General features: G+C 40.2%; 2 protein-coding genes across 5 annotated transcripts in view; both read right to left on the bottom strand.

Annotated features, from left to right (window-relative positions):
* The window catches only part of LOC120374778 (sodium channel protein type 1 subunit alpha), a 166,835-nt gene that overhangs the window by 141,304 nt on the left and 365 nt on the right, over positions 1-25,166 (bottom strand). For 3 of the 4 annotated variants that reach the window (XM_039494994.1, XM_039494997.1, XM_039494996.1), the window contains exon 1: positions 15,804-15,857. The exons of the other annotated variant lie outside the window; for it this stretch is intronic. The gene's annotated coding sequence lies outside the window, so the exon portion shown is untranslated. Of the gene's footprint in view, positions 1-15,803; positions 15,858-25,166 lie in introns of those variants that run through there. 4 annotated transcript variants of the gene reach the window in all.
* Positions 16,738-25,166, bottom strand: part of LOC120374780 (sodium channel protein type 2 subunit alpha-like) — a 243,300-nt gene continuing 234,871 nt past the window's right edge. The window contains exon 33 of the transcript XR_005586242.1: positions 16,738-16,757. The gene's annotated coding sequence lies outside the window, so the exon portion shown is untranslated. The remainder of the gene's footprint in view (positions 16,758-25,166) is intronic.

The raw sequence follows: 25,166 nt of genomic DNA, 5'->3' as shown, positions 1-25,166 counted from the left end.
ATGCATTTGCTGGAATTTGCTGACCCAAGAAAAATCCACCTCTGTAACATATGTTAGACCTCTCTCTAGGTCCTCACATTCAGGCTCTGTCTAAATCTTGACAATTCTTTCTGCATGAATCTCTAAGATATGGTCTTTCCTCTTTACCCACACAGCTAGAACTCTTGTCCAGGTTCTCATCTTGGATCTTGATTATTGCAACAGCCTTTTTTTCTGGCTTTGACAATTGCAATCTTGCCTTGCTCATATCCATTCAGAATGCTGCTGCAAATACTTTTCCTAACCTGTTGCTTTGACCATGTTCTCTCTCTCTCTTTGTATCTCTCCACCAGCTCCCCCTGCTCCCTCATAAACAGAAGCTGCTTATCTTCAGTTTCAAGGCCCTTCATGGCCTATCTGCCCTCTACCTATCATCTCTCATTTGCAATCTCTCTGACTGGCCCATGATACCAGCCTACATTGCCCATTTGTTAAATTTTCAAACAAGCAATTTTGTGCTTTCTCCCACATTGTCCCTCGCACTTGGGAGGAGTTCCCCATAAACATCTGCAAAGCTACCTCGTTATCCTCCTTCAAACTCTCCTTTTCAGGGGTATCTACAAAAAACTTGACAAGAGTTAAATTGCTAGTATAGAGACCACTGCCTATCACGCTGACCAATATTGTCTCATTGTTTCCTTGTACTCCATCTGTCTGTATACGTATGGTCTCCCTTGTTTTTTCTTAGAGTGGGGAAGGGACCTTCTTTTTTGTTCTGTTTGTGTACAGTACTAGCACAATGGGGTCCTGGTCCATGACTAGGGCTCCTACGTGTTACAGTAATACTAATAGCAGCAATATGCAAACTCACTGGATAATGCAGACACTAGCATCCCTTTTATTCTGCAATTTGTACAGAGCAGTCTGGAACTTGAGAAGTGCACAAGTTCCAAATTACACATTTCAGCTGTGGCTAACAGGGTAGAGACAGATAAACACCAAAGACTTGCAGCACATCCACAAGGCAAGAGATTTCTAAGAATGAATTTACTAAAACCTGTGACATGAAAATATGCTCCTCAAGAAAGTGCAATCTTATGCTCCATGCTTTAACTTGAACAACATTTAAACACCTCAAGGAGTATCCTTTCTATTTTCTATCCCCTAAAGCAGCCTCACTTATGATAATTACCTGCTTAGGAAGGTATCTGAATTGGGAGCATTATCCAGAATTATAGAGATGCGGTGATACTGCTTGTTGCACTAGATTTCACCCTGAAGGAAAACACAATTTTCCATTCACAAGACATTATTCAATCATCATTTTTCACCATCCCTTCACACATAAAAGAAAGCAAATGGCTTGTATGTGATGTCAGGAGAACTGTAGGAATTTATCTAAATAGAATAAAAAGACAATTTGCAAAAGTGCTGAGTATCCAGGAATCCCAACTAAGGTCAATGGCAGCTGCTGGTTACTCAGCACTTTTGAAAATTAGGTGATTTATTTAGGTGCCTAAATATGAACTTAGGCTCCTATTTTTTTTAAATCTTGGCCTTAATCCATAGCCAGTTTTATTCCTTTAGGCCTGAAACTACTATTGCCAAAATGGACCAGAACCTGAATATTAGATTCCTACTAAGGTAAGAACATAATATTGCCTTAGGAGATTAACATTGATGCTATGATATCCATATCGGCCTCCTGGGCTGGGAGGCCAGGGATATAGGCAGAAGAAATTTATAAGACTGCAACTTGTTCAAATAATTAATCTTACAAGACACTACAGATTGGGCATCCTTATCTGCAGGAGGCTGCTCTGTGCTTGGATAGAGAAATACTTTACCAAAAATATTAAATGTAAAGTTTCCTACTTCTGCAATTGTCTATTGGTTCATATTTTCTCCCACCCGTTTTGTCTGTGGCTCAATGCTAGCCACTGTCCATAAGTCAGGATTGTCAGACATGCAGTCATGAGAAAGAGAATAGTTTATTACATGATGCTTTGCTTTCTCTTATTAATATGCCTGGTAATTCATCTCTCCCGGCTCTTGAGGAATATGTATTTCAGTTGCTCCCAGCAGAGCTATTACGTTTTATTTAATGTTAGTTCAGGATTAGTCAACTTTACAGCTATGTAGAAACAGTCTCGAGGGGCAAGTCAGAAGGGCAAATCTGAGGTCACTGCCCATGTCTGACAGTCTTGAATGCAGCCTATGTAGTTGCAGAGCAGGATGTAACCCAGAAGTCATGATTACCAGACATACTGTCTAAGAGATCATAGAATGTATTTCACTAAACTGCAACTCCACTAGCAGAGGCGCAGACTCAGTTGTTTGCTGCTGAGGCACTCTGCTGGGAAACAGCTTTGCGCAAAGCGACTCCCTCTCCACCCTCCCTCAACAGCAGGAGCACCACCATTACACAGCAGAAAAATTAAATTTACAAAAGGCTACTCAGTTTCTCTGTTTCTTCTCAGAAGCTTTTTCTGCACCAGCCAGTCATATATCATCTCCAACACACACAGAAATTTCCCAAGAGTTAAAGGGATCAAAAAACTCCCAAATTTAAGAATGAAATGCAGATGTTAACCAAAGAGCACTAGTTATTTTCAGTATAATGCAGTTTTCCCAGGGCCGGTGCAACCCATTAGGCAACCTAGGCGGTCGCCTATGGCGCTAGCATTTGAGGGGCGGCATTTTGGGTCCTTCGGCGACGACCGGATCTTCGGCCGTCATCGGCATTTAGGCGGAGGGACCTGGGGCAGAGGGGTGCGGGAAGGGCCGCGGCACGCAGGGAAACCGCTCCCCACCCCAGCTCACCTCTGCTCTGCCTCCTCCCCTAAGCACGCCGCCCCGCTCTGCTTCTCTCCCTCCCAGGCTTGCAGTGCCAAACCGCTAATTGGCGCCGCAAGCCTGGGAGGCGGGAGAAGTGGAGCGGTGATGGCGTGCTCAGGGAGGAGGTGGAGCAGAGGTGAGCTGGGGCGGGGAGCAGCCGCATGGCTCCCTGGGCCAGGGGGAGCTGCCGCGGGCGGGGCGCCACAGGGCAGAGGGGGGGAGCTGCTGCAGGGGTGGCGGGGAGCTGCCACGGGGGGGCACCTCAGGGCGGAGAGGGGGTGGGGAGCTGCCATAGGGCTCGAGGGGGGGATGACAAGGTGGAAGTTTCACCTAGGGCACGAAACATCCTTGCACCCGCCCTGAGTTTTCCCAGCATACATAATTTAATAAAGGACCCTACTGCCTAGATAGTTACTAGTTTCGAAAAAGAAGTACATGCCAGGTAGAAATCTCTCACTTGATATAGATGGAATTTGGATGTTTTCGTGGATGACCAGGCCACTAGACTCCCAGCAATTTTTTAGGCCTGGTCTATACTACGAGTTTATCTCAAACCGAATTAACCCTGCACCCGTCCACACAACGAAGCCCTTTACTTCAATATAAAGGGCTCTTAATATCGATATCTGTACTCCTCCCCAACGAGGAGAGTAGCGCTGAAATCGGTATTGCCATTTTGAATTAGGGTTAATGTGGCCGCAATTCGATGGTATTGGCCTCCGGGAGCTATCCCACAATGCACCATTGTGACCGCTCTGGACAGCAATCTGAACTCGGATGCACTGGCCAGCTAGACAGGAAAAGCCCTGCGAACTTTTGAATTTCATTTCCTGTTTGCCCAGCGTGGAGCGCTGATCAGCACAAGTAACCATGCAGTCCCAGAATCAAAAAAGAGCTCCAGCATGGACGTACGGGAGATACTGAATCTGATCTCTGTATGGGGAGATGAATCTGTTCTATCAGAACTCCGTTCCAATAGACGAAATGCCAAAACATTTGAAAAAAATCTCCAGGCTATGATGGACAGAGGCCACAACAGGGACTCAACACGGTGCTGAAGCTTAAGGAGCTGAGACAAACGAACCAGAAAGCCAAAGAATGAAATGAACGCTCACGGAGGGAGGGGCGACTGACGACTGTAGCTATCCCACAGTTCCTGCACTCTCCTAAAACTATTTGAATTCTTGGCTGAGCTCCCAAAGCCTGAAGGGTCAAAAACATTGTTGCGGGTGGTTCAGGGTATATGTCGTCGCCCCCCCTCCCTCTGTGAAAGCAAAGGGAAAAAAATCTTCTCTCACCTTTTTTCAATGTCACCATATGTCTACTGGATGCTGTTGGCAGACGCGGTGCTGCAGTGCTACACAGCAGCATCCCCTTCCCTTCCCTTGCGGACGGCAGATGGTGCAGTATGACTGATATCTGTCATTGTCGTCCCGTGAGTGCTCCTGGCTGGCCTCGGTGAGGTTGGCCGGGGGCGCCTGGGCAAAAATGGGAATGACTCCCAGGTCATTCTCTTCTTTAAGCTTTGTCTAATGGAGATTCAGTCCTGACTGGAATATCAGAGCAGCTGGAGGCTGCCCTCTCCTCCCCACTTTGATCTCTGCTTGCAGAGGCAATAAAGTCAGTGTTGTTTCTTATTCCTGCATTCTTTATTACTTCATCACACAAATGGGGGGATAACTGCCACGGTAGCCCAGGAGGGGTGGGGGAGAAGGGATGCAATGGTGTTGCAGGGGCACCCCCTAGAATGGCATGCAGCTCATCATTTCTGCGGGATGTCTGGGGCTCTGACCCAGAGCGACCGTTTGCCTCTCTGGTTCTTTAGTACGCTTGCCTGATATTCTAGGCAGGACTGACTCCCCATTAGATAAAACTTAAAGAAGAGAATGACCTGGGCAGTCATTCCCATTTTTGTCCATGCGCCCCCGACCGACCTCACCGAGGCCGGCCAGGAGCACCCATGACAGCAGCAGACGGTACAGTGTGACTGGTAACCATCACTGTTAACTTGCAAAGCAGCAGATGGTACAGTAGGGCTGGTAACCGTCTTTGCTAACTTGCAAAAGGCAAGGGGATGCTGCTGTGTAGCGCTGCAGTACCACGTCTGTAAGCAACATCCAGTAGACATACGGTGACAGTGAAAAAAGTCTGAACGGGCCCCATGGTTGCCGTGCTATGGTGTCTGCCCGGGCAAACCAGGGAAAAGGCCGCAAGATGATTGTCTGCCGTTGCTTTCACGGAGGGAGGATTGACTGATGACATTTACCCAGAATCACCCGTGACACTGTTTTTGCCCCATCATGCATTGGGATCTCAACCCAGAATTCCAATGGGCGGGGGAGACTGCGGGAACTATGGGATAGCTATGGGATAGTTACCCACAGTGCAACGCTTCAGAAATCGACACTAGCCTCGGTACATGGAGGCACACCGCCGAATTAATGTGCTTAGTGTGGCCGCGTGCACTCAACTTTATACTATCTGTTTCCAAATATTGGTTTCTGTAAAATTGGAATAATCCCGTAGTGTAGACATACCCTTAGTGAATAGAGGAGTAGCCAGTCTCCTTCCAAGATGACTCCTTGCAAATCATTCTGGGTGTCAGACTTTCCTTTCTCTCTTCTTCTTTCACTCTCTCTATCCATTTCGCTTTTTAAAAAAGTAATAAAAACATACCACTACTGACAGTTAAAAACCTGCACTCTGATCTAGCTCAGAGGATTAGTTATGGGAGTCAGTGCCTTTTATATTAAAAGTTAAAATCAAGTGAGTAGTAAAAAATCAACAAAAAGTAGTTTCAGGAACTATACTTGTGCCTGAGTCATCCTACCAATTTTTGTGGTTTCACAGCCCATTTTCTTAATTTAAAAAAAATATTTTCTCTTCCCTCTCGTTATGTGAAAAACCCACACAAGGAACAGGGGAAACTGTCTATATGGGGGAAATATTGAAGACTGTACACAAAATACTGTCAAATGCTCAAATACAGGCACTGGAAAAAACAGAGAGAATAACTGTTTTTCCTCACATCTATTTATGTTGTAGTAATCCTGCGTGTTACATGTAACAACAGTAAATAAAAAAAATAATCATACTAAAGTGTGCACGTGCCTTTAAGTTACGGTTTCAAATCCAACTCAGTAGTGACCAAATATTCTTAAAAGCTGATGGCTTTGGGTCAATATGAAATGAGATGGAAAGTAGTCTCTTCAAGTATGGATTGAGGTTTATGTATATTCCTTTAACCTTCTCAACCTCTCATCTCTATTTCTAACATCTGGACGAAATTATTCCTCACCTCATGGTCATTTGATTCCTCAACTGGTACCCATTTATGGAGTGCTGTCATCCTTGACTAAGAGCTCCATGGAGCTATTGATGGATTTAAAGGACACATTTTTCTTACAAATATACATAGATATAGATTTTACACATACACCTCTGCCTCGATATAACGCTGTCCTTGGGAGCCAAAAAATCTTACTGCGTTACAGATGAAACCGTGTTATATTGAATTTACTTTGATCCACTGGAGTGTTCAGCCCCACCCCCCCAGGCACTGGTTTACTGTGTTATATCCAAATTCATATTATATCGGGTGGTGTTATATCGAGGTAGCAGTGTATATAAACATTATTTTAGAAATACTTGTGTACCTTTCAGTAATTCTGTGGCACTTCATGTTTGTAAAATCATTGGAGATGAAAAATGCTATAGAGAAGAACCAATTATTATTCAAAACATAATTATGAAGGTAGATTAATTATACACTTACTCCTCCTAAGAACCAGTGTTTCTCTGAATTGTTTAAAATGAAGGAAATGTTTACACTAGGAATAATGGAAAAACTAACATTATTAATGCACGTCATTAGCTTGTTGTCATTACTCCTACCTGCTTTAGAAACTTCCTTTGTTGTTTTAAATAATACTTGTGCTAAACAGTCTTGCAAATTTTTCATAAAATCTTCACGTCAGGCACAAAAGTCTACCTCACTACTCTTTAATTTGACACTATTGACAATTCAATTTTTTTAACTTGCCCATAAAAAAAGCACCCAGAAGAACTACCTGTCCAACACATGTCGCTGAGTATAATTTTACAAAGCTCCCCAGTCCTCGAAAGCAAGACTGGAGAGGAAAGGACATGACTACTATGGAGTAACACTTCCTAGCACACTTTTAGGTGTTTAGGGATGTAGTTTATCTTCATTCCCCATGTGCCTATAAATAAACAAAACCAAGTACTTTTCTTGTTAAATATAAAGTTAATTTTTAAAACTAATTTGCACTGTTTTAATCCAGTTTGTATCATTCTGAAATTATGACAAATAACTGGGTTTTCCTTAAAATGTGCCCTGGTTACCTGATAACTTTGGCATTTGATTTACAAGACAATTTCTGCAGTGGTACGTCCATAATCTGCAAGTAAAACCTTAAATGCCTCCTCACTTGAGTCTGATATTATGTGGTAGAGAACTAGAAGCAGCCAGCAAGTTCAAAAGTAATTTTGCCAAGTCTAAATTGCTAACCACAGGAAATTCAAAATCCCACTGTCCCGGTCTCTTTAAAATGGTTAGATCAGAATTTAAATATCTGAATGTTAATAAAGACTTTATTTGGTAAAAATATTATTCAAGTTTGAAAAGGCTAATCTCACAATTTTTTTTGTCTATTTCAGAACCAGCGGCACCAGCGCTCCAAGCATGTGCCTGGGGCGGCAAGCCGCGGGGGGCACCCTGCCAGTCCCTGCGAGGGCAGCAGTTAGGCAGCCTTCGGCAGCTTGCTTGCGGGAGGTCCGGCGATCCTGCGGATTTGGCGGCAATTCAGAGGCAGGTACGCCGAAGCCTCGGGACCGGCGGACCTCCCGCAGGCATGCTGCTGAATCCGCAGGACCGGGGACCTCCTGCAGGCATGCCGCTGAAGGCTGCCTGACTGCCATGCTTGGGGCGGCAAAAACGCTAGACCCATCCTCCCTGTTCAGAGCCATCCTCCAAAACGCAACTTTACAAAGACCAAAATGTTGGCTTTGTTCTCCCCACAATAAATACATAAGTTTATTCATTTCATTTATTTGGCCTATTATCTAGCCTTTTGTAGTGTCTAAAATAATTTTATTTATGGACCATTTTCCTTGGTGCACAAATCATAACATTTAAACATGAATATATTATCCTCCTTTAGGAATATTTTGTCAAAAAGTTGGGGTTGTAGTATTTGTAGGAATGTATGTTTCAAAATAATATTAAGACTTGAAAACTTTGCCCAGTCTATAGTAGAGAATGACCATACACGTTTCCAGCACTATTCTATTCAGTCTGAGAATAAGATGAAGCTACATGAAGGGTAGGTTTCTAAATGACATCCCCATCTCACATTTAGAGTTGTATACACTTTAACATTAAGGAAAAACTCTGAAAATCTCTTATGTAACCTTTGTCTCAGTGGAGTATTTTTAATGAAGCAATTATGGAGGCCTGTGAGTTCTCTATCCCTATGCCCATTGCTATGTATTTCAGGTGCTATGTTTAGACTTCTTTAGACTTCCTTTTCCAAAAATAAATTTATTAGATTGACTCTCCTTGCTGCCAAAAGGTGCATTATCTGGAAATCGTAGGGCTCTGCTGTGCCCACTTCTGTTGAATCAGTTTCTGAATTATCATAGTACTCTCCACTAAAGATACAGTATCACTTTAAAATACAGTCTTTAATGAAATGCAAGGTAGATTCCTCACACTGAGCTACATTTGAACTGATTTACCATATGCTCTTGTCTATCCTATTTATGTACTCAGTATGATTATCCTATAAGGCCTATTTAATCTAAGAAATATTAAGAAAAATAAGCTAATCCTTTAGGACCTGCTTTTAGCTGTTTATAACTCTATTCACAGTGATGCAACATGTACGTTTATCAACATACACTAGGAATAAAATACAGAAAACATGGAATAGAGTAATTTATTGTTTACGTTGTGAAAATCCTAATAAAGGTAGTTCTCAGAAAGTGAATGTATATTTGGGGTATCATATGGCTTCTGATACATATAATTTGCTTTAGCTGACAGACGTAACACATACCTATATACCCTGAAGGTGTGTTATGAAGATTAGTTAATGTAAGTAGAGTGCTTTAAAAACAAAAATTGCTAAGAATGCTCAGCTTTCATATACTCTATTTACTGATATTTAATATCTCTTTTCTGCTTGCTCTTCCAGATCTATTACAGAAAGAACCACCCTACTTCATGTTTTCCAGAGAAGTCCCCTCCTTCACTGAGATTCCACGTCAGTACATAGATTTATGGTAATTAGAAACAACCTAGTTTGACTATATCAAGTATTAAAGAAATTGAAAGATCTTGCTCTGAAGCAAACGCCATTTATTCAGCGAGTAAGGAGAAAATGGTATCCAGGGAAGGCTAAGAGGATGGAAGCATTCTGTGCAAGTAAATTTGGAACACACTCAAATGTCATTGGTTTAAAATGCACTCAAATAACCAAACTTGTGAAAGCTTCCTTGACTTAGCTCATTTCTATTCTAAGGTAGAATAGTTGCTTCTTACTTTTGTCATCCTAGACCAATAAGCCCATCAAAACCTCAGTCTAATAGAGTCACGAGCGCCTCTAGATATCCTCCTAAATTCCCTTCCACGACCTTCACTAGTATTCATCTGGTATCTGTTGTTTTTTACCAAGAGATGTGCCTCCCAGTGCATTTGGAATTCTATTATAATACGAACAACAACGGCTACTATTGGAAGTACAGTAAAAGGGACCAGCAGCAGAAGGGTGATAGAAGTTGAACATTTGGACATAAAGATAAGGCGTGGAACACAGAAAGAAATTTTGGAGAAAGGGGTAAAGCCTACAAAACAGACACTCAGTTGGAATTTGGGTTGCTGCCTCCAGCCAAATTAGAATAGGCGAGGGGCTGCCTGGTTGTGAGACTTGCAGAACAAAGAGTAAAGGAGTAAAGAGAAGGATGGGAGCCTGATAATGCAAAGATTGAGAGAAAGATAGGTGGGAACATGAATAGAGCTGAGAGGGAAAGTGATGGAAACCTGGAAATGGAAAAGGGGGTAATGGGAATCTGCTATCATAAAAAGAAGGAAGAAATGGAGAAGCATGGGCACTTGGAAGCTTAGGCAGTGAGTGAATGGGGGTTTGGTCAGAAAATATAAAATTTAGAAGATGAGGCACAGGGAAAGACAGTAGCCTAGAACCTTGGAAGGAGTCGAAAGCACTTTGGGGGATAGAATTAGCATTCAAAAGAACCTTGACAAATTGGAGATTTTGTCAGAATTCAACAAGTTGAAATTCACTAAAAAATAAGTGCAAAGTACTTCATTTAGGAAGGAAAAATTAAATGCACAACTATAAAATGGGGAATAACTGACAAGGTGGATAGTGTTGCTGAAAAAGATCTGCATGAAATAGTGAATCACAAATTGAATGAGAGTCAACAACATGATGCACTTGCGAAAAAGGTTAATATTCTGGGGTGTATTAACAAGAATGTTGTATGCAAGACATGAGAGGTAACTTTCCCAGTCTATTCAGCACTGGTGAGGCCTCAGTTGGAGTACTGTGTCCAATTCTGAGTGCCACACGTTCGATAAAGATGTGGACACATTGGAGAGAGTCCAGAGGAGAGCAACAAAAATGATAAATGGTTAGAAAACCTGACCTATGAGGAAAGGTTACAAAGATTGGGTCTGTTCAGTCTGGAGAAAAAGAAGACTGTTGGGGAAGGGGGAGAGGGACCTGATATTGGTCTTCAAATATATTTTCCATGTTTACTGAGTGTAGGACAAGAAGTAATGGGCTTACTCAGCAGCAGGGGAGATTTAGGTTATATATTAAGAAAAACTTTCTGACTATAAAGGTAGTTAAACTCTGGACTAGGCTTTCAAGGGAAGTACTGGAATCCCCATCATGGGAGGTTTTGAAGAATAGGTTGAACAAACACCTGTCAGGGATGATCTAGGTTTACTTGGTCCTGCCTCAGTGCAGCGGGCTGGACTTGACTTCTTGAGGACCCTTTCAGGCCTACATGTCTGTGATTCTAAATGTAAATTACTGCTATTATTTTATTACTGGAGTTGATTAGCATAGAATGAGGGTACAAAAGGAACGACAGAGAGGTGAGATGTTAAAAGGCTGAACTGGGAGTGTGGATGGCTTGGGGGTAGTGATAGAATACACAGAGAGGGTTAGGAATGTCTGAAATTGCAGGAAGTGCAAGTGGACAAAAGGAAGAGTCTAGGTGTGATGAGTATGGAACTAATAGAATGTAACTACAGAGAGATGGAGGAGAGAAAGGCAGGTGTCTAGAGGCAGAGAGCCTACAAATGTGTGGGGCTAAGCATGGAATTTTCAAAGCAAGTATGTGAGCAGAGAGAATAAGCAGAGAAGAGCCATGTGAAAAAGATGAGCAACATAAGCCAAATAACTTCTCAACAACACGAAGGACAAACAGCTTATATGACTCTGAACTTGAAAATGCTGTTACTGATGATGGAAATATTCTGTTCAGACATTAATAATGTAAGTAAAAGTTCCTTTCAGTAAATTAATAGTTGCCGCAGGAGGGCTTCTCTTAACAGCAAGTGACACATAAGATTGAGAAAAAGACAACAGCCTAGGAGTTGCCATATTTTCTCTCCATGATGGACACTAATTTCAGTTGTTCAGTAATTTCATATAAAATGATCTTTTTCTGTGTTTGTTTGGTGCTGCTGTGTTCCATCCCAGTGGTGGCTGCTTTAAGTAGTGGTGAAGTGTGTATAATTACATATAAGAATGGCCATACTGGGTCAGACCAATGGTCCATCTAGCCCAATAGTCTGTCTTTTGACAGCAGCCAATGCCAGATGCTTCAAAGGGAATGAACAGAACAGGGCTATTATCAAGTGACCCATTCTCTGTCATCCAGTCCCAACTTCTGGCAGTCAGAGGCTTAGGACACCCATAACATGGGGTTGCATCCTTGACCATCTTGGCTAATAGCCATTGATGGACCTATCCTCCATGAACTTATATAATTTTTTTGAACCCAGTTATACTTTTAGCCTTCATAACATCCCCGGCAATGAGTTCCATAGACCGAGTAAGGATTGTGTGTTATGTTTGTTTTAAACTTATTGCCTATTAATTTCATTGGGTGACCCCTGGTTCTTGTGTTATGTAAAGGGTATATAACACTTCCTTATTTGCTTTTTCCACACCATCCATGATTTTCTAGGCCTCTATCATATTAGTCATCTCTTTTCCAAGCAGAACAATCTCAGTCTTTTTTCTCTCGCCTCATATGGAAGCTGTTCCATACCCTTAATCATTTTCGTTGCTATTCTCTGTATCTCTTCCATTTGTAATATAACTTTTTTGAAATGTGATCATCAGCACTGCACGCAGTATTCAAGGTGTGGACATACCATGAATTTATATAATGGCCTTATGATAGTTTTTGTCTTATTATCTATCCTTTTCGTAATGGTTCTTACATTCTGCTAGCTTTTTTGACTGCCACTGCATACAGAGTTGTCAGAGAACTATCCATAATGACTCCAAGAGCTCTTACTTGAATGGTAACAGCTAATTTAGTCTCCATCATTTTGTATGTATTGTTGGGATATGGTTTCCAATTGCTTTGCATTTATCAACCTTGAATTTCATCTGCCATTTTGTTGCCCAGTCACCCAGTTTTGTGAGATCCCTTTGTAACTCTTCATGCTTTAGACTTAACTATCTTGAGTAATTTTTTATCATCCCCAAACTTTCCACCTCACTGTACCCCTTTTTCCAGATCATTTATGTATATGTTGAACAGCAGTGGATCTAGGGGGACATTGCTATTTACCTCTTTCCATTCTGAAAACTGACCATTTATTCCTACCCACTTGTTTCCTAGTTTTTAACCTGTCACTGATCTCTGAGGAGACCTTCCATTTTTTTCCATGACTGCTTACTTTGCCCAAGAGCCTTTGGTGAGGGACCATGTCAAAGGCTTTCTGAAAGTCCAAGTACACTATATCCACTGCATCATCCTTGTCCACAAGCTTGTTGACCCCCTCACAGAATTCTGATAGAGTGGTGAGATCTTCCCCCACAAATCATGTTCTTCTGTGTGTCTGATAGTTTCAACCAATTTACCTGGTACTGAAGTTAGGCTTACTGGCTGTAACTGCCAGGATCACCTCAGGTTTTTAAGTGTCACATTAGCTATCCTCCAGTCACCTGATACAGTAGGCAATTTAAGTGATAGGTTATTACATACCACAGTTAATAGTTCTGCAATTTCACATTTGAGTTTCTTCAGAACTTTTGGTTGAATACCATCAGGTCCTGGTGACTTGTTACTATTTAATTTATCCATTTGTTCCAAAACCACCTGTACTGACATCTCAGTCTGGGACAATTTCTCAGATTTGTCACCTAAAAAGATTGGCTCTGGTGTGGGAATCTCTCTCATGTCCTCTGCAGTGAAGACCAATGCAAACAATTTATTTAGGTTAATCACAATGGCCTTGTCTTCCTTGAGTGCTCCTTTAATACCTCAATCATCCAGTGGCCCGACTAATTGTTTGGCAGGCTTCCTGCTTCTGATGTACTTAAAAAATGTCTGCTGTTAGTTTTTGCAACTTAGCCTTGCCATAATTTCTCCATTATGACTTCAGAGTTAAATTCCCTTAAAGACCCTATTTTAGAAATGTAACTTTGTGAAACTTTTTTTTTTAGAGAGAGAGAAACTTAACCTTTAAAGTGCAATTTTGTTCTGAAAACTGAAAATGGCATAATGGATTTCCATATCTAATATAGCTCAATAATTCCATATCAATTTTTCTCAGTTTATAAATGAAAAGATGTTTTTTTCTAACTGCAAGACCTGCAAACTCTTTTCAGCAGTGATAACAATTCTGCAGGCCAAATTCTGCTCTCAGTCACTCACTGGAATCCCATTGTCTGCAACATATACATCAACTGTCTTCAATAGAGTAAATGAGGGCAGAATTTGCCCCTCCTACTGCCACTCAGTTAACAATTCTGTTCATGCTGCATGAGTCTACTTTCCCAGGGGTGTGTTGGCTCTGGAGAGAAAACAAGAGTAAAATGTAGTAAAAATTCACTTTTCCACTAGGGTAAGCACATCTGATTATAAATACACTGCGGAAAGATAGTCAAGAAAGAATATGCCATTTTTCATATTAAGTTTTGAAAGATCAAACTGTTCATCAAGACAAACAACAAGTAAATCTACATACTCTCCTAGTCTGAGATCAGTAAATTAAGGTAGCCAAAAATATAACAGACTAGGATCAGATAGACCAAAATATATCATCTAGAGTTCAGCACCCGGAGCCAATTCAGTTCTAAGATTTATATTCATGTTCAGTTACACCATGTCTACACTATCACTTATGTCAGCAAAACTTTTGTCGCTCAGGGATGTGAAAAAACACTCCCCTGAGCAACATAGGTTTTGCCAGCATAAGCGCCTGTGTGCACGCTGCTGTGTCGGCGAGAGATGCTCTCCCACTGACATAGATACTGCTGCTCATTGAGCTGGTTTTATGTCAACAAGAGAAGTTTCTCCCTTTGGCATAATGCAGCTAAACGAGCCATCTTCATGGGCATTTTGAGATTTGTAGATTTTGAGATTTCTAAGCCACCTCCCTTTAAACACAAAAATAATTAGTTGAAAAAGCTTTTTTATCTTTGCAGCTATTTAAATAGTTCACATTATGTTCTGTACCTTTAAAACAAATTTGGATCCATAGAATGTAAAATACACTAGCAGGTTCAATGAGGTATAGTAAATTAATTTAATGCCAGGGTTCAGATGATAATTATGAAATCATTTGATCACTGCTCTTGTGTTTTATGATGTCATCAGAACTGTTCACTTGTATCACAGAGTCACAGAAGCATAGGATTAGAAGGGAACGCAAGGGTAATCTAGTCTAACCCCATCAAGATGCAGGATTTGTTGGTCTAAACCCCTCTTGAGACCTCCTTCCCATTTGACATTATAAATAATAATTACTCATTGTTTGCAGTTGTTTAACCAATTATGTATCCATTTAATGATAGTTCCATCAAGCCCGCATTTCTCCCGGTCACTTATAAAAATATCATGTGGGATTGTGTCAAAAGCCTTGCTAAAGTCCAGGTATATTATGCTCTTTGCATTCCCCCATCTACCAAGGAAATCAAACTGGTTTGGCATGATTTCTCTGTAAATCACTGCAGCCAACCATTATTTTTCATTTAAAATATAGTTATGGTGGAAAATCCTTCCCCCTCTCCCCTGAAAGTTTCCATAGAAAGATTTTTTTATACAAAAGAAACTTTATTTCAGTGGGGAAGTTAGCTATAGCTTTCCCCATCCCAACCCCTCCCCACATACTTTAAAACAATGGAAATTACCTTTGAATTACAAAACTAATATCTAACTGACCAAAAGAACTGAGGACATCCAAAGTTAAGGCTAACTGTCTGGGACTTGCTCTTGTATGCCTAAATATTGCTGCAAATGCTGAAGTTAAGATCATCCGCTGTTGTGAAATTCCCGTGCTACACAACCTGGGCACGACAGAATAAACTAAACTAAAATTACAATGAATTCTCCTGTTTTTGTCCATTTAATCTCAGATTCTCAGTGTGATTTTTCATGCAATTTTTTCTTTTGCACTACATTAACACACTGATCAGTCATATATCAAGCTGAAAATCCATATGAAAAGCAGCCACATTTGATAGTAACAATAGTCAATACAGCTCACAAGTTTGACATCACACCTGTAAAATATGAGCATTTGGAAACAAACACAATTATAACTTTAAGATATCTAGTCTGGCATTAAAATCAAAATGTCAGCCCATTTGGAAGTACTGTATAGTGAGCAACAAAAACTTTTTGCCAAAGAACAGGGAAAAGAAAATCCAAGAGATGTGAATTTGATGGCAGTCTTTTTAAGCACATACCTCCGACAAGTAGCAGAGAAGAAATCCATTTTAGAAAAGATGCTGAAAGAGCTTTCTGTCCACCTGGCAAATTTCTTGTGCTGTTTAAAAAAGCAAGACGGTTCAGATTATGAACCGAGTCATATCTGAAATATTACCACTAGTGCCAAATAAATATGTAAATAAAAGTAAATTTTGTCCACTATGTATTCCATTAGAAAGATTTTTCCTTAAAAAGACAGCAGCCCCCCACCAAAACCCAAAGTAAGGCATTCGGCCTTTAAAGCACAGCCTCTGTTTGAATATGGGAGGAAAGCTGTACACCCCTGCAACGCTGGGCTCTGGCAACCCTATTGCCTTTTTACTGTGCTTCAATACTAGACTCCAATTTGTGCTCTGCACTAATGAACAATAAGACCTCAAGTAGTTAGGTCTAACACTTCTAAATGACAATTAAGGAATTCAATTCCTTAATACAACAACAGGCAAACAAATACAAGAAGTGGCAAACATCCAAAAAATAAGGCCGATAAAATCCATCCTCTAAAAAAAATGCTGTGTTGCCAAACAGACCTGACTGCAGCTTATGAAAGATTTTGTAAAATCAAAAATTGGATTTCCTGTTCTATCCCATGCTTAGTATACAGGCAGGTATAGGATTTATTCATAAGTATACTTATTTATTTTAACCCCTCCCCCCCCACAAGATAACTGACATAAATGAACTAAGGTCTATGATTAAATGTTCTGCCAGCTTACCTGATAAAACAAGAATTTCCAATGTATTAAAGAAGGAAAAGCATCCAGAAATAATGGTGATGAAATGCTCTCTAATGAAGTTGTTCATATTTCCAGTTCCAAAAGATTAACAAGTATTTAGAATTGCTGCATTCTCATTGGGAAAAAACAGAGACCTCTGCAGTATCCTCTCTGCTTCATCCTCAGCTTCCTGTTCTGAAGCTCACTCTATGGTACCTAATAGAAAACAGCAAATAGCTTTGTGGGGTGGTGGGGGGTGGGGGAAGAGAAAGGGCGAGCCTTCACCTTACGGGACAGCTCCATCTACTGGCAAAATTAAAGAACCAGCTGTAACCAGCAGATTTTTTTAAGTCTCTGGCCAGAATAGCATCTTTTACAAGTCTGTGCATATCTGTTCTATAGATCCACACTCCTTCAGAGCAGAAACAAAGAGCAAGGATTAAACTAAGAAGTTAATTGAGTTTGCCTGATTTTAAAAATGAACAAAATGAAACAAAATTGTTTTGTTGTTTAAATTTTCACTTAAGTTTTAAAAATTGGAAACTGTTTACTCCTGAAACATAGGGACAAAGCAAATAAAACTAAAATCTCTTGGGAATGAATGATTTATTTATATCAGAGTCACAGAGCTTAAGGGCAGAAGGTACCACCAGGTCATCTATTCTGACCTCCTCTTTTGGGGAATGATTTCTTTATATCAAAATTCATTGCTATGATTTATTATGATGACACCAGAAACCCTTCAAGTATATGTTGCTATGCATCTCTCAACTGACTGCTATTTGTACTCTATCTCACCACTGCATTTGAATGGTGAATTTACCATTATTTAGCTATAGTATAATCAAAAACTTTAATATGACAGGATGTGATTGATATCACATCTGTATATTATGCTGTCTTGTCAGTCAAATGTATTGTTACACACAACTATGATGTTAGGTCCACATGTTACAAGGTTTTAGAATGACAACTGGGACATCAAATCTTTTAAAAAAATGAAGCATTTTTGAAATTCAAACAGCTAAGTGACAGTACCTTCCAGTAGAGCAAACCCACAACTGCACTATCTCCTAGCTTTATTTTTATTATCAAAGCTAAATCTGAGAGCATTACACACTTCTAGTTTTGTTTCTTGACAAAAAATAGCCGTAGGCAAGTGCTTTTGAAAGTCATAGCTTTACCTAAGCTGGGGTGCGGTGGGTGCAGAGCAACCAATGATGTTAGGGAAGGGGACAATGCAGGATGGGATCCTAGCAGTGAGCAGACAAGGAAAGAGTGCTGGGTGGAGGAAGAAAAGCTGAAAATAATAAAGCGTTTATTTCATTATGTAATATATGCATTTGGCAAGTGCAGATAAAAAACAAATAAGCAGCCATGTATAATGAGGCTGTCCTGTCCAATACTGTAGCTATCAAGTGTTTGAATGTGTAATTCATTGACTCTAAAGAGTCTGCAGATCATTGGAGCCAGCAGAATCATTTTACAAACTGTCTTGATAGGGCATTTCATGTCTTATTTTTATAACTAGCATTATGGGATTTTTATTATGGCTTAAATTCTGCTTGGACCCAAATCCTATAGGGAGCTGAGCTCTTTCAACTACCATTGATGCAATGGGAGCTAAGATGCTCAGCACCTCATAGGAAGCATTCAGCACCTTCAGAATCAGGGCTTTATGATCCAGCTTTAAATATTTACTAATACTTCAATATGATGAGCATTTCTTCTAACAATTACAATAAATCCATCCCTATAAACATCTAAATGTGCACTGCAAACGTTAACGTTATTATAATTATAATCCTTAAGATTCTAAATATTTAGTTTGGGGGGAAAAAAAACCCCAACCAACATTCCTATAGTTTTAAGCTGCTATCAGAACACAGGAGGAAAATTCTGTTTATGAAGTAGAAAAGGATAAAAATCAATAGGAAAGAAGCTGTATTTGAAGCTCCTGAGAGGGTATTAAAAACCGTATAGGGAAAACACATTTTAAGAATACCTCGGCTGTGTTCCTTTAACATTAATGTTACTTGCACTTTTGAACTGTGCTGCTCTACAAAAAGATGTATATGTATGTAAAAATGTTCAAAATCATATCAAGAAAGGCTGTTGAAATTAAACCTCCTTTCAAGATGGATGCCAACATGACAAGATATTTAATTTCAATACCATTCTTTTAGATGGTCTACATTGTTTTTAAACTGTTTTTTTTTAATTGAGTATGAAAGGTCCCAGCCTGACAACATTGGAAACTGAAGCTTTCTGTGCATAGGACAAATACAAAATGGACAGAAGCTGTGCAAGCTTTCTCCCTTGAATGTGCCTCAATCCTGTTGTAGAAAGACTGCATATTCACTCCGTGACCCTTCTGCTGCGATCACCAGTGAGATCACTGGTTGTGAGCTTGGCACATTGGTCCACTAGTCATTCTATGTAGGCCAATGAACAGTTGTCCAACAGTTCAGGCTGGTCACAGGTACACAGATGGCATATGAATCCCAGACCCCGAGGTGGAAAGATCCATAATTCATTACCAGTCCCTTGAATCACACGTGCACCTTAATTGCTAGGTTCTTATTTAGCTTTAACCATTTGCAGAGTTATCTGAATTATCTTTTTCGTATGTTGCAAAGCTCCGCAAGGTCCTTGAAACAGCTGCAACAGATCAGTTGCTTGTGGTAAAAGGAACACGTTTTGAGACAGAATCTCCCTCAAGATCTGAAAGATCTGGCAAACACAGTCAGTATTACACGGTTGCCAGAAGTAGTGCTTTTCAGCGCCAGTATTTCTGAAAATGACAAAAATGCAGGGCAGTGGCCAGTACAGATTTTAGATAGGTGAAGTGGCAAAACTCCCATCCCTGAAGCTTGTAAGTATAAACTGGGTTCTGTCAGCCTATGCTACAAGGTAGTCCTTTTATTACCTACATATAGCACTTTAAATGTTGTCATTTTCAAAATGGACTAAATAAGGAGACACTAGAATTCAGATAAATAAATGCAGGCTGTGCAACACAAAAAGATTCTTGTGTGAGCATGAACTAGTTAGCATGCCTAACCTGCTTTCTATTTTAGTTCTGTACTTTTACTGACCCTAGCCTACTCTGTATGGAACACTTTGAATTTTCCACAATTTAATCACAATTTTAGAAGCACTCATACTAATATACTGTGAAGGTGTCCAGTGTTCAATAGGTCTTGAAATGACTTTTTTTCCTCAGATATCAGTAGTGGAATGTAACTGGGCTCAAGGTACCTAAAAGGACCTTTTAAAAATACTGCATGCAAGACAAAAACATTTTTAACTGCATTATGAATTTCTTGTAGCTCCAGTTTTGTCAGAGAGAGCATATACTGAGGTGCTGTAGTCTAGCCCCACCAAACTTCAGTAGCTTTTAATGACCGATGGAGTACTGTGGCTTTAACACAACTCGCCAATTTGCCCTGGAACTATTCGATGCCAAGCCATCAGACCTGGGACTTGAGGGGGTCAGAAGGCTCTTCCATAAGCAAGTCATTATAAACAGTTACAGAGTTTCTACAGTGTAAATCCTTACTGTATATTTAATATTTGAAACCTATATATTCTGCCCCAGTTCAGAAAAAGTTTTATGGATTCCCTTCACCATATAAGCTTTTCCCATAAGAAGATAAGAGGGGAAGAAAGAGTTCGTACCACGTTATGTTGAACCACTTCACTCAACGAAGAAGATACTATTTGTATCTAGTTAAAAATAAGTTTCAAACACCAGCAACTTTGTGATACACAAGTTATTCATCATGACAAAAATTTTGCTCATTCCTCATTGCACACATGCTGAAACCCCTTCCCACCTATCATACAACATGAGTAATCAGATTCCAAGGGCCTGTGTGGCAGAACTCATGCTAACAGGCTACACCAGTGACAGCAAGCGTGCCTCATGACTCTTACTGGAACACTGAGGCTGCGGTAACTCCCATGTTTCCTGTGCCTCTTCTCCACAAGCAACAATGGCTTGTGGCTTTGCACAATGAACGATCCACCAGCCAGCCCCCTTTCTGCTCCTCCCCCAGTCTTGTTCTGACTAGAGGTCTGCTTGGGCCTAATTTTAAAGCCCTGCCTGAACCTGACTAGACCACAGCCAAGCTGAATCTGATCCAGGCTTGTCTTCATACCTGACCCGAACCGAACACTTGTAGTTAGGTCCTTTTGAGAGTCTGGTTGCAAGGGTCTAGCCCTGGCCTGGCCTCCATTATTTCCCACCCTCGCTCCCATGGCCTGATCCCCCATCTCAGTGCAGTGCCATGCACCGGAAGGGGTGCAAGTTTCCACTTTCTGGGCCGCTACCTGCAAACCTGTGTCATCACTACTGCTGCTGCTTTGTCCTGGGGGAGGCTTACTGCTCCCCAGACCTGTAATCCGTCTCCAGATGCCTCCTGCACATGAGGTTGGCATGGTGGCAGCTGTGTACCCAGGTCCTGCCAACCAGCTCTGCCTCACTGAACTGTGTGTGCTGCAGAGTGAGGCACTACAACTTATCAACACACTCACCCCACAGTGCAGCCAGGCACCAGTGTCTAGCAGGAACAAGGCACGGAGCTGCTCCTGCACAAACCCCGTGGGCAGGAGGAGGTGATTAGAGGCTATCTAACCTTATCCAAGTCCAAAAGTGTTGGGTTGTTTTCATACCTGACCTGAACCCAACACATGTTGTCAGGACCTGTTAGGTTCAGGTCAAGTTGCAAGGTTCTAGTTCAGACCCATCCTCAAGCATCCCTGTGCAAGTATGTGAATGAGCATCTGTGAACCATGATCCATTATATGGAAGCAATGCACAGTTCACGCTTAAGTGCCCCCAATTCTGCCCTACACCTGCTGCACAGAAGAATCACACTAGTTATGCTGCATTTGGGGGAGAGTCCCCTGTGGTTGGAAAGAAGCACACATTGCCTCAGAATATAAATGGGTAAATTTACCATATTGCACTTGGAGACTGCCAGTGCAGTGCAGCTCCCTTTTTTATGAACTGTGGCTTAAAAGGCAGGTTTTGGTCCTTGTATGCCTTTCCGACTCCGCATCATCATTTACACAGTAAACTGGAGAAACTAATGTATAAATCTCAGGAAATTTCTAGAATTATGTTTCAAAAGGTGTGATGTTCAGCAATGGCAGGAAACCATGACACCAGCAATACTGAAAACTCTGTGTAATTGCTGGAGAAGGGGCTGAGAACAACAATTTTGCCAGGTATGACCACAGCATACATTTCAGATGCCAGTGCATTAAAAGATCTTCCCATATTCTTGTAGTCTTCTAATTTCTCTTTTGCTTACTTGATGTTCTGGGGATTAAATCTTTTCCAAGAGTTGCACTTTGTTTGAAAAAATGGGGTGCAAGGAATCTATAAGGCAACCTGGGGCGAGAGAGAGAGAAGATCCAGATAACCTGATAGGTTAGAAATAGAAATGTCCCAACTGATAATATGAATAGTTCTGCAGTCACAGAAAAGCTATGGAGGCAAGTAGGGTTGGGAGAAATCATCCTTGCTGGATAACCGGAAACTGGAAAAAATCAGCCAGCTAATGTCCAGAGAAAATGGATTATTATATTCTTCTAACCAGTTACAGGGCAAAGGCTGAAAATCCTCTGAGAAAGAGAGAGAATTATTTTTGTACTGGAGACAGAGCATCTCTACAATTTACCCAGGTGGATTCCTAGGATGGCAAAGCAGCACTCGGTAGATTTTTGTGACATTCTGAATGTTTTCATGGAACTAAACACAAATGAAAAATGACAGTTCTGCATTTCAAAGGCTTGGGATTTTTAAAGTTTTTGAATTATAACACTACAGACCAATATGCATTTATATCTGAGCTGAGATACAGTCAAATTAAGCTGTTTACAGCTTTGCTTTAGCAACTTAATACAATATTACATTTGTAAGTTCTAATTTAGCAAGTATATTTTGAATTATTTTTGTCAGCACACACAATATATATATATATCTCAATTGCCCAGTTGTGATGGACTGATCCAATCTTGTCTTTATACAAATAATACTCACGTATATTGTAAATTGTTTGACATCATAATTAAACTGTTGTCACAGATGTTTATCATAAATAAATTATTCCAAAATAATTGTAAATCATATCAACATCATCATCACATCTCTGGTGTTTAGGGCAGTGATGAAGCTCCTCCACTCCTGTATGTTTCTGGCAAATCTTTCAATGATTCCCCAGCTGTGCCCCAGGTTTTTCAGCACATTCTATAGTGTTTTTTCTGTGCCCCTAATTTTTAGTGCAATTTTCAGAAGGTCCATAATGCAGCAGAAAACTGGTTTCATTGTGTGGGACTGGGATATAGGGTGCCCAGGGGACCCTGATCTATACGGTATGAAGTGTAGAAAGGGGAGGGATACTGTGAGGCAGGCCAGGGTTGTGGCCGCTATATCCATGAACTGAGCAATTCCACCAGGCCACAGAAACACATGAAAAGGGAACAGTGGCCATTAGTCCCTACCCCAATCCATACTCTGCAGAAGCTATTTTGGAGTAATTCCATATCACATATTGCAGTTCGGAGTTGTGGATTTCAATTTATATATGGCTGATCACACAGCCTGCAAGTGAGTTTCACACTCTCCCAGAATTTAACCCTTTGTATCTTAGTCATGCATTTGGGCCTTGGCAGGCTGAGAGATATTGTAACGGCATTGCAATCTACAACATCTGCAACGATGCACAAAGTAGAATTTATAATGATAAAATTTCAGAAACCAGCGGCATATATTTAAAAAAAAGAAATCAATGACTTTGTGTAATTAAATAGCTTAGCCTGTTAACATTCTTTGAACCAATACAAAACATTATATTCACAATATTCTATCCCATGGCTCCTTTTTATGTACGCAGACACAATGCACTAATTCTTTTAGAATGGTGTAGGCAGAAACAAGCTAACAAACTTTCATCAGAGCAGTAAAGGCACATCATTATGTGGTGCCTTTCAGTTTTGATTTTAAAAAATCCATACACCAATATATGCTACAACTGTTTTAGTAGTTTGCTTTCAAGAAACAGCTGGATAGATTGAACTGCCAGAATTTTCCTTTAAAATATTATACAACAGCACTATGCATAGTAAAAGAGGTGTTTTCATTATGTCAGACAGAAGTATTTTCTTGACTAACTTCTTCTTTCACAAAGTAATTAATAAAAGGTGTCAGCCTGGCACTTCTGCTAAATTATACCATATAGTACAACTTGATCATGTGTTATCACAAGAAAGTTTTTCATTTAACAAATAGTAACTAGTGAGCTGAGATCATGATAAACAGACAGCTTGATTGATTGACAGCATTGTGCCAGGGGAGACAGAGCTCTTAATAATTATGGAAGTTATCACTTTCAAGAACAGTGATACATTGAAAGTATTAACTGATTATTTTAAAAAAAGTGAGGAATAATTATTTTGAAAAATTGGACAGAGCATGTTTAAGGGATTATCCCCATCAAAATTAGCTCTGGAGGAAATGTATTTATTTCATCTTATTTAGATACAAGAAAGAATCAAACAAAATTTTTCTCATCAACAAATATGCCACTGTTAAACCATAAAATCCTCTAAATTAGAGCATAATGTTGTTTAATACCATACCTTCTATGGTAGGAAAATCTATAATTCTTTACATGTGTTTTTTTCCAAATATGTTCAGATGCTCATTAACAGAGACAAATACTATAGTATGTACATGAATAATTTTTAAAATTGATGTATTAAACAGCCTCTTTTTCAAGATCCTAGTAGTAAGTTAATAGAACTTAAGTCGATACACATGCTGACTGAAGCTCTCTCATATCCACTCATATTTAGTTTAAGCAGTGTTTAGTTTTACAAATTACCACCTCCTTTAATTCAGTTGTGTCACTCCTTTACTTTACTGAACAGTGCTTAGTAGCTGTCCATGGTGCTATACACGCACTTGAGCTGTAGAATAAAGGACTCCTGATATACCAGAATACTTCCAAATTATTATATATGCCTCATTAAATGGTAACTGTCCTAACAAGTGAGCCAGCCTTATTGAAATTCCCTACACGAGACTGCAGTATCAATGTTATGCTGTTACTTCCTAGGGCCTATTCTGCTGCATTCCATTAGTGATCATTCTATTCACCACCTGACAACCCTCACTGTAGGAATATAGTCTATAGAAAGATCCATTCCGTATATTTTATGGTTCATTTTCCAACATGAGTATAAATTTAACAATTTTATCTGAGTTCCCCTGGTGCACCAAAAACCTAAAGCAAGTTTAGCCAGCATATATTGTCCTGACATTCTGCAGAGGGCTCACTAACTGTAGTTTTGTCTGCAGCATTCACCTCCAGTATATTACAGTTGTGTAAATTCATGCAGTCATACAATAAATGATAGCTGAATATCCTTCAGACTTTAACTGTTGTCATTAAAAATAATCAAGTAAGGCAAGGAAATAAAATATAAAGCAGCTCTTTTGGGAAGGAAGCATATTTGTAATGTGAGGCAAAGGCAATGCAACAGCCAAGAATTGCAGTAAATCTCTCAGAGCTAATAGCCACATCTAATAATGCTTTCCCACAACACCTCCAA

The sequence above is a fragment of the Mauremys reevesii genome, linkage group 11, assembly GCF_016161935.1.
Source record: "Mauremys reevesii isolate NIE-2019 linkage group 11, ASM1616193v1, whole genome shotgun sequence".
NCBI classification, from domain to species: Eukaryota; Metazoa; Chordata; order Testudines; family Geoemydidae; genus Mauremys; species Mauremys reevesii.
The sequence above is the reverse complement of the archived record's forward strand: the minus strand, read 5'-3'. Positions and strand labels throughout refer to the sequence as shown.